This window comes from Octopus bimaculoides, chromosome 1 (assembly GCF_001194135.2).
Source record: "Octopus bimaculoides isolate UCB-OBI-ISO-001 chromosome 1, ASM119413v2, whole genome shotgun sequence".
Classification (NCBI taxonomy): domain Eukaryota; kingdom Metazoa; phylum Mollusca; class Cephalopoda; order Octopoda; family Octopodidae; genus Octopus; species Octopus bimaculoides.
Genome location: NC_068981.1, coordinates 135,773,835 through 135,782,735, shown reverse-complemented (window position 1 = coordinate 135,782,735; position 8,901 = coordinate 135,773,835). Strand labels below are relative to the sequence as shown.

General features: G+C 38.1%; 1 long non-coding RNA gene and 3 other non-coding genes across 5 annotated transcripts; 1 reads left to right on the top strand and 3 right to left on the bottom strand.

Moving 5' to 3' along the window:
• Positions 1–30: 30 nt before the first annotated feature.
• On the top strand, positions 31–3,791 carry LOC128248870 (uncharacterized). 2 transcript variants are annotated; one of them, XR_008264998.1, is made up of 2 exons: positions 31–504; positions 3,542–3,791. It is a non-coding gene; the product is annotated as an uncharacterized LOC128248870 (long non-coding RNA). The 2 variants fall into 2 exon arrangements; XR_008264999.1 differs by having other exon boundaries at positions 31–752.
• On the bottom strand, positions 1,811–1,884 carry Trnat-agu (transfer RNA threonine (anticodon AGU)). The gene has a single exon. It is a non-coding gene; the product is annotated as a tRNA-Thr (tRNA).
• Positions 2,584–2,657, bottom strand: Trnat-agu (transfer RNA threonine (anticodon AGU)). The gene has a single exon. It is a non-coding gene; the product is annotated as a tRNA-Thr (tRNA).
• Positions 3,792–5,318: 1,527 nt separating the features above from the next.
• Positions 5,319–5,392, bottom strand: Trnat-agu (transfer RNA threonine (anticodon AGU)). The gene has a single exon. It is a non-coding gene; the product is annotated as a tRNA-Thr (tRNA).
• Positions 5,393–8,901: the final 3,509 nt, after the last annotated feature.

Sequence of the window (8,901 nt, the reverse complement as noted above, 5' to 3'; positions counted from 1 at the left end):
GTGAGAGAGAGAGAGAGTGAGTGAGAGAGAGAGAGAGTGAGTGAGAGAGAGAGAGAAAGATATCAGTGTAACTTTAATATAAGATATAATGTAGTCTTCTTTATGCTTAAGTTATCGTATTGGACATTGCAGTACATTGTTAATTATTAATGGTAACGAAATGACGGACGAAGCTTTACGTAACCACTGGATTCGCTTGAAATAGCAGGAAGTATACGAAAAATTATTCTTTCAACAAGGAGATCATAACTGTTACCGCTCTCTTCCCACCGGATTTACTGAAAAACCCAGTGAAATACTGGGGTCGATATAATTGATTATATATATCAGTGTAAGCCTTTGTGGACTTCTGTGCATTTTAGATACCGATATCAGTGCCAAATCTAGTTTGTGAACAAAAGGCGGGAGTGGGACCATAATACGGAGGCTCCAGCGGGTTTCGAATACCCGATCATCAGTTTATTTGATTAACAGTCTGACCAACTTACCTATGAAAACACGTCGGTTTGTATGTTTAAATTATTGTGACGTCGATAATTTTAAGGTTAAACTATACTGAAACTGTTGTGTCCAGTTATAATGCCGTTCATTGTTGCTATGGTAATAGGTTGTTACATTTATTCTAGTATCATTATCAATATTTGTTCAGCAAACAATCTCACTATAACGTCGGCTTAAGTGGAGATTACGTGAGAAATATCCGTACAACAACTCTCGAACCAACATAAGATGCATAACTTAAGTTATCTGCGGTAAGTTGTATTGGACATCGCAATACAATCTTCAATGGGGGTTTCAAATTTTGGTACAAGGCCAACAATTGCGTGAAGGAGTTAGTCGACTACATCAACCCCAGTTATCAAATGATATTACTTTATCAACCCCGAAGGGATGAAAGGTAAAGTCGACCTCGGAGTATTACTCGTCCTCGGCGGAAGTAGTCGACCTCGGCGAAATTGCCTTAGTACAATATTAACAACGGCAACGAAACGACATAGAAGCTTTGCATGACTAATGGATCTGCTTGAAATAGCAGCTAAGTATCTGACTATTTTCTCTTATAACATCACAAGCAATATAGCTATTGATGTTATTTAGCCCCTAATTATCCCTGTTCAAACACACATATGATCGATGACATTCCAAAACTAGCCATCCCTATATTTAGTTTACCCCGTCATTCTCGTGATACATCCGTCAATGTGTATCTCCTTTCTAAAATAGTAAGTTATGGTTTAAAGGGATCAGACTGATATTTCTAGTACGTCAAGTGACCATGCAGAAAGTCGATAGTTGTCATGGATTGAACAATCAGTAGAATGTCAAAAATAATGTTTATCTGGCATTTAGTTAAAGCAGTTTACACAGAGTTCAATTTCTGTGGAGCTCAAGTTTTCCTCTTATCTTCCGGACCTCAGATATGTTCCACTTAATCAATTACTCTTCATTCCTAAAGTGTGGCTCTCGGTACTTATTCTTTTGTTCCAATAAAAGAGGTTTATAAGATACAGGAGTCAGCGTGAGAACCTTCCGTTTTTTCTGTCGCTCCAAACAGGTGATCTCAGTTACGGTAATAATCCATAGAAGGAGAATTCTTCGAAGTAGTCAAGTATTTTTGTTCCACTTGATCCCTGTACGTAAAGTGAGACTTTTCGTCATGCGTAGGCTTCCATTACAACAACTGACCTGAGAAGCTGTCAATACTTCAACCTCAAACGTTTGTGGTTTTGTATGCATTTCAGGAATCAATATTATTAGCACCAATATAATCTCCTTTGCGGAGCAAAAGTAAAATTAAGAACAGTAGATTAGGCTCCGTAGGGACTCGAATACTCGACCTCCAGTTTACTAGACTGGCGCTCTGACCAACTGAGCTACGGAGCCAGTTCTTACAATCTGCTCTCAATATTATTATTATGTCTTTGAGTAAGGCGGCGAACTCGCAGAATCGTTAGCACGCCGGGCGAAATGCATTGCGGTATTTCGTCTGCCGTTACGTTCTGAGTTCAAATTCCGCTGATGTCCACTTTGCTTTTCATCCTTTTGGAGTCGATTAAATAAGTACCAGTTATGCACTGGGGACGATGTAATCAACTTAATTCCTTTGTCTGTCCTTGTTTGTCCCCACTCTGTTTAGCCCCCTGTGGGCAATAAAGAAATAAATATTAGCACCAATACAAGATTATAGCCATGGGCTGACCAGTGTGTAGTTTCAAGACAGACAGAAAACACACACACACACACGTGTACACATATCTGGATACATAAGTATGTATATTGTATATATATGTGTGTGTGTGTGTGTGTGTGTGTGCAGACACACAAACACATGTACACATCCTGTATACATATGTATATTTTATGTATGTGTATGTCCACACACACACATACCTGCATATGTAAGTATGTATATTATATGTGTGCGTGTGGACACACACACACCTTTCAGCCTGCCTACCTACCAGCTTACCTAGCATCATCTATCTATTTATCTACCTAGCAGAGTTCTTTTCTAGTTTCTGCCTATCAAATTCACTCCTAAAGCTTTGGTCAGCCCAGAGCAAAAGTAGAATTACGAACAGTAGGCTCCAGAGGGACTCGAACACTCGACCTCCAGTTTACTAGACTGGCGCTCTGACCAACTGAGCTACGGAGCCAGTTCTTAAATGCTGCTCACAATATTATTATTATGTCTTTAATTATGGCGCTAAGCTGGAAGAATCGTTAGCACGCCCAACAAAATGCTCAGAGGTATTTCGTCCTTCTTTACGTTCTGAGTTCAAATTCCACCGAGATCAACTTTGCCTTTCATCCATTCGGGAAACTGAAATAAGTACCAGTCAAGTAACGGGGTCGGTATAATCTACTATCTCCCTCCCCCACTGTTTCAGGTTTTGTGCTTGTTGTAGAAAGGATTATTATGTCTTCAATTATTACACAAAAAATTTCAATAATATCAGTTATGTAGGAATTCAATTTATTGATCAACTTATGAAGTCCGCGGTTTCGTCAGATCGTTAGACCAAGGTCTTCAAGTTCTGGGTTCATATACAGCCCAAATCTATATTGGTTTTCACCGCTCCGGTTTTACTAAAATAAAGAAACGCTGAAAATACTAAGATCCATATAATAGATGATATACGACCAAAAAAGAAGTCTCTAAGTTTATGTGCATTTTATAAGCAATATTTGTACCAATGAAGCTATAGCGAAGAAATATTAAGAATGTTTTGGGGTGGGGGGTGGGGGGGGGAAACGAGGTCCGAGAGAGACTCGAACAAACGATCGCTGATTTACTGAACTGGCTATGCAGCTTGCCACTTTTAAATTATTATGACGTTGACAATGATAACGTCTGTGTATAATGAACAATGACATAGAATCTGTAGATACAAAGTATAATGATGTTCATTGTTGTTTGGTGGTGCCTTGTTATTATATATTATTAACTCTTCTATTTTTACACTTGTATCCTGACTTATGATATTAATTTAACAAACACGCTTACTAGGGCTTCTTTTTCTTTTTATTTACCGTAAAGTTTACAGGAAAGAGAGATATCAGCATAACTCTTGTTTTAATATAAGATATAATGTCGTCTTCTTTATGGTGAGTTATCATATTGGACATTACATACGCTACAATCTTCAACACTGACAGCAGAGGTTTTACGTAACCACTGGATCTACTGGAAATAGCAGCCAAGCATATGAATAATTTCTCATTCAATAAGATCAACATTTTTTATTGTTTTCTTCACTCCTGGTTTATTAAAAGAAACAGTGAAATGATATGGTCGAAATGATTGATTATATTCAACTGTAAGATTTTGTTGCCTTGTTTACATTTCAGAAATTAATATCGGTTTCACTTTAGCATGAGAAAAAAAATATTGTCTAAATTATGTAGGCTACAGAGAGGTTCGAAAACCCGAAGTCCAGTTTATTAGACTGGCGTTCTAACCAACTGAGCTACGGAGCAACGCCGCGGTGTACGTTTAAATTATAATGACGTCGATAATTGTAACGTGAACCTATCCTGAAATCAATTATTATGACGTTCATTGTTATCGTAGGTCATTGCTAAATTTAGTCCAGTATCTTTATTGATATTAATTTAGCAAACACACTCACTATAACGTGTGCTTATCTACAGTGGAGATTAGAGAAAACAGACATAACAGTGTAACAACTCTAGGTCCAACATAAGATATAACGAGTCCTGTTATGGTAAGTTGTATTGGACATTACAATACAATCGTCAATGCTAGCATCTGTAAAGGCGGTGAGCTGGCAGATTCGTTAGCACGCCGGGCGAAGTACTTCGCGGCATTTCGTCAGTTTTCGTGCTCGGAGTTCAAATTCCGCCGAACTCGACTTTACCTTTCATCCTTTCGGAAGCGATAAAACAAGTACCAGTTGGACACTGGGATCGATGTAATCGACTTACTCTTCCCTCGAAATTACTGGCCTTGTGCCTAAATTCGAAACCAATATTAATACCATTGTATCTTCAGCAAAGAAAAAGCAAAAAAAAAAAGTAATGTTTAGAAAAAAAATACAAGGATCCAGAGAGATTTGAGAACATGACCTATAGTCTATTAAACTGGCGCTCTATCAAATTGAGCCACGGAACCAGATAAGTCGGGATCTTTGAATTGTTATGATGTTGACAATCGCAATATCTGTGTGTAACGAACAATAACAATTTGTAGTTATAAATTATAATGACGTTCATTGTTGCCTGATGATACGCTATTGGCTCTATTTTTACACAGGTATTTTTATTAACATTAGTTTAACAGAACATTCTTACTACAACGTTTTCTCATTTACCGTAAAAATTACAGGAGAGACATCGGTGTAACTAACTCCTAGTTTAACATAAGATACAATGTCGTCTTCTTTATGGTGTGTTGTAGTGGATATTTTTTTCTACTCTAGGCACAAGGTCCGAAATTTTAGGAGTGGGGTGACAGTCGATTAGATCGACTGCAGTACGCAACTGGTACTTAGTTTATCGACCTCGAAAAGATGAAAGGCAAAGTCGACCTCGACGGAATTTGAACTCAGAAAGTATTGGATATTACAATATATTGTTCAACATTAACAAAGGGAACGAAATGACGAACAAAGCTTCACATGACCCCTGGATTTGCTGGAAATTGCAGCCAAGTATCTCTTTCAACAACAGTATCAAACTGCTTGTGTTTTCATTCTATCGGATTTACTAAAACAACCAGTGGACCTTGTGTGCATTTCAGAAATGAATATCAGTACCAATAAATTTTTAGGAAAAAAAAGAAAATTATTTTATGTAGGCTCCAGAGAGATTTGAACACTCGACCTCCAGTTTACTAGACTGGCGCTCTAACCAACTGAGCTATGGAGCCATGTTGTCAGGTGTATGGTTAAATTATTATGATGTCAACAATACAATCTTCACTATTGACAATGGTTAAGAAGCGATATGGAAAAATTTACATGACCACTAGACCTGCTAAAAATAGCAGCCAAAAATCTGAAGAATTACTCTTAACAAAATCTTTATAGTTGTTGCTATGTTTGGTCCCTAATCAGCTCCCTTCAGAGAAACCAAAGATCAATATGTATCAACCCTGCTCTTCTATATTTGCCTTATTCAGAGCCGCTTGTAGTTCAGCCTCCAGTGTGCATCCTTTCTAAAACAGTAGGTTATAATTTGACGGCAATTTGGCTGGTAATTTTAGTATGCCGTGTCGCCATGCCTAAGCTCTATATTTGCCTCGTACTTAATTCTGTCTTTTAAATGTAGCAACTAAAATCATTAGGACGTCGAAATTAAAGCCTTGTGGAATTCATTAACAGACAATTAACTTTTTAGTTCAATTCTCATCGAAGTCATATTCGCCTTTTAACCTGTTGTCATCGATAAATAAATAAGCAGGTAAACAATGGTGACTGCTTAATCGATTACACTTCTCCCTCAAAATTTGTCTCCTTGTGCCTCCTCTTTTATTGGTTCTTATCACTGAACTGCAGCCAATGAATTTTTAATCGGCCATATCGATTCTAATACTTATTGATCCATCTTTAATCTTTAATTCAATGAACACATACAACGCCCGTTTTGTTTTAACTTGATTGGCACTCTGATCGACAGAACAGCCTGCTCGTGAAATTAACGTGTAGGTGGCTAAGCGCTCCATGGACACGCGTATCCTTAACGTAGTTCTCAGGGAGATTCAGTGTGACACAGAATGTGACAAGGCTGGTCCTTTAAAGTACAGGTACATTTCATTTTTGCCGGCTGAGTGGACTGAGGCAACATGAAATAATGTGTCTTGCTCGAGGACACAACTGACTCCCGAGAATCAAACTCAACACTTTACGATCCTGATCCACGCTATTAAGCTTCTAACCATTAAGCCACGCATCTTCACATTGACTTGATTACACGTAACTGTCAGACACACATAAATACACACACACGTACACACATACATATAAATACACTCGCACGTATAAATATACACACATACGGTTGACGGGTTAATGACGAGAATATAACATATCCAAAATGCTGCACAGCACTCTAAACGATTAAATACAGTATTGATTGCAGAAACCGCTCATAAAGCGAAAAATCGTAAAGCAGAGCAATAATTTCCCATAGTAGCAACGTTATAAATCGTAATTCGTTCCCAGAAAAATATTTTACCAATAAAATTTGTAATACTCGTAAATAAATGGCAATAAAACAACAGTAGAATGTAAAGAATATTTTATGTAAAGTAAAAAGAATGTGAAGATCATTTATAATAAAAGATATTATTATCATAATCGTTTTCTGAATCACTTACACTCGCACTAGACTCGCGCACACCATCGCTTGTAGACACGATCGCTGATTCACAGGTACTCGCAGACGGACCTGTAGATCTCTTTTTAAAAAACAAGTCTTGAGTTGTTTGCTTAGAAGAAGCTCTCTATAGATTTCCCGGTAACATGCAGAAGCATTTATGGTAGTAGAAACTTTTGCTCCTCGTTCAAAATTTGGATCGTGCGCTTGAAAAATAAAACTCGTAAACCTGATGTCTCGTAAAGCGGTTCCTCCGCCGAGGTCGACTTTGCCTTTCATCCTTTCGGGGTTGGAAATAAGTACCAGTTACGCACTGGGGTCGAGGAAATAGACTATCCCCCTCCCCCAACTTTCAGGCCTTGTGCCTATAGTAGAAAAGAAAGACATCCGTTGGTTGTATCAAAACTACTGTTCGATCAAACTACTGTTCGATCAAACTACTGTTCGATCAAAACTACCTACGTGCCACAGACTTGCTAAATCAGGGCTCACTCGGCCCAACTTTACAACAACAACGACGATGACAACAAGATCACCTTAATTTTAGGTTGGCAGATTCGGCCAACGAAAATCAAAAGCGTTCGACATGAGCCTTGTCTATCAGTAACGCGTTTAGAATTTGTGCCATCTCGACAGCTTTGTCGGTTCGACGACAAACAACGGCAATACTAACAAGACAGATTTTACGACACCGCTCGATTTGTTTAGAAATAGCAGCCAAATCTCACTCAAATTATTGCCCACCGTTTTAAATAAGGGAAAAGTTACATTAGATAACGTATTCCTGCACATCGTTAATACAACGGCTTAGCTACGGCTGGAATGTCTTTGATCGTAGGTTTTCTGCCTGACCAGGGTTAGCGTGGTCTCAACAACACCATCAAGAACAGCTACTGTAGTATTTATTACAACTATAGATATTTACATTATAGATGGCCGTTATACGTTATCTGATTGTTATTTGAAGCTTCGGAACGGCAAAATTACAGCTTGTGAAAACTTCAAATTTTATATGGAAATTGATAGCTTGTTAGTAGTACGGATGGATGTAGTTGGTTCGGATATTATGTAAATATAAATTATCGATTTTGTGTAATCCCAGGATTTTTTATTAAAGCTTCAGTGTATGGAAACCACTTATGGGAAGTACAGCGCATGGAAGTTACAACTTTGATAATGCTACAACTTGCAGGAGCTTCAGCTTTTTATGTTGAAATGAATAGCTATTTAGTGGCAAGGTTGGATGCAGTCGCTTTATGTGGGAATGACTGGCTGAAAATGACTGGCTGGAAATAACCGAGTTAAGTTGTTTGTGACAGCTATAGAAATATCGATATACATTCGACAGTAGGATGGTTGCAGAAAGAGGGAAGAAGGATAGATTTATTACTGAGAAAATCCGATTTTATGACGAACAATAGTAGCAGTATTTGAATGTTAGAGTGTAAGCTTTGGAAAACGTCTCCGTGTATGTATGTGTGCGTGTGCGCGTGCGTGTGCGCGTGCGCGTGTGCGGTGCATGTGCGTGTGTGCACGTGTGTGTGTGCGTGTTTGTATGTATGCGTTTCTATTATTGCGCATACATAAAATATATTAGTGAGTGTACCTACTGTGTTCGTGAAAGCATGTATGTATGCATGTATGCATTATGTATGTATGCATATATAGGTGTGTTATTTATGTATGCATACATATTCATGTACGCATTGTGTGAATGTATGTGTATGCATGTATGTATGTATGTAAGCATGCACGTGCGGAGGCGTAGAAAATACCTAGATTTCGTAGATTGACGCGTAGTAAAACCACTTGCCGAAGGAAAGCTACAAAATCAATCCCCTACTGAGTTGTAGGTATTTTTGATAGCAAAGTTCAGAAAAAGAACCCCTCATATAAAACTTGTGGTTGAAAATATTTCCAGCTCATCTTGCTCTTTCCCGTCACTGGTTATTCAACTATGGATGTTTAGAGACCAGTATACGTGAACAGGCATATGTCACTATTGCCATTGTTGTACACATGATGTCTTGTATGAGGAACAATTATCATAACATTTATGCA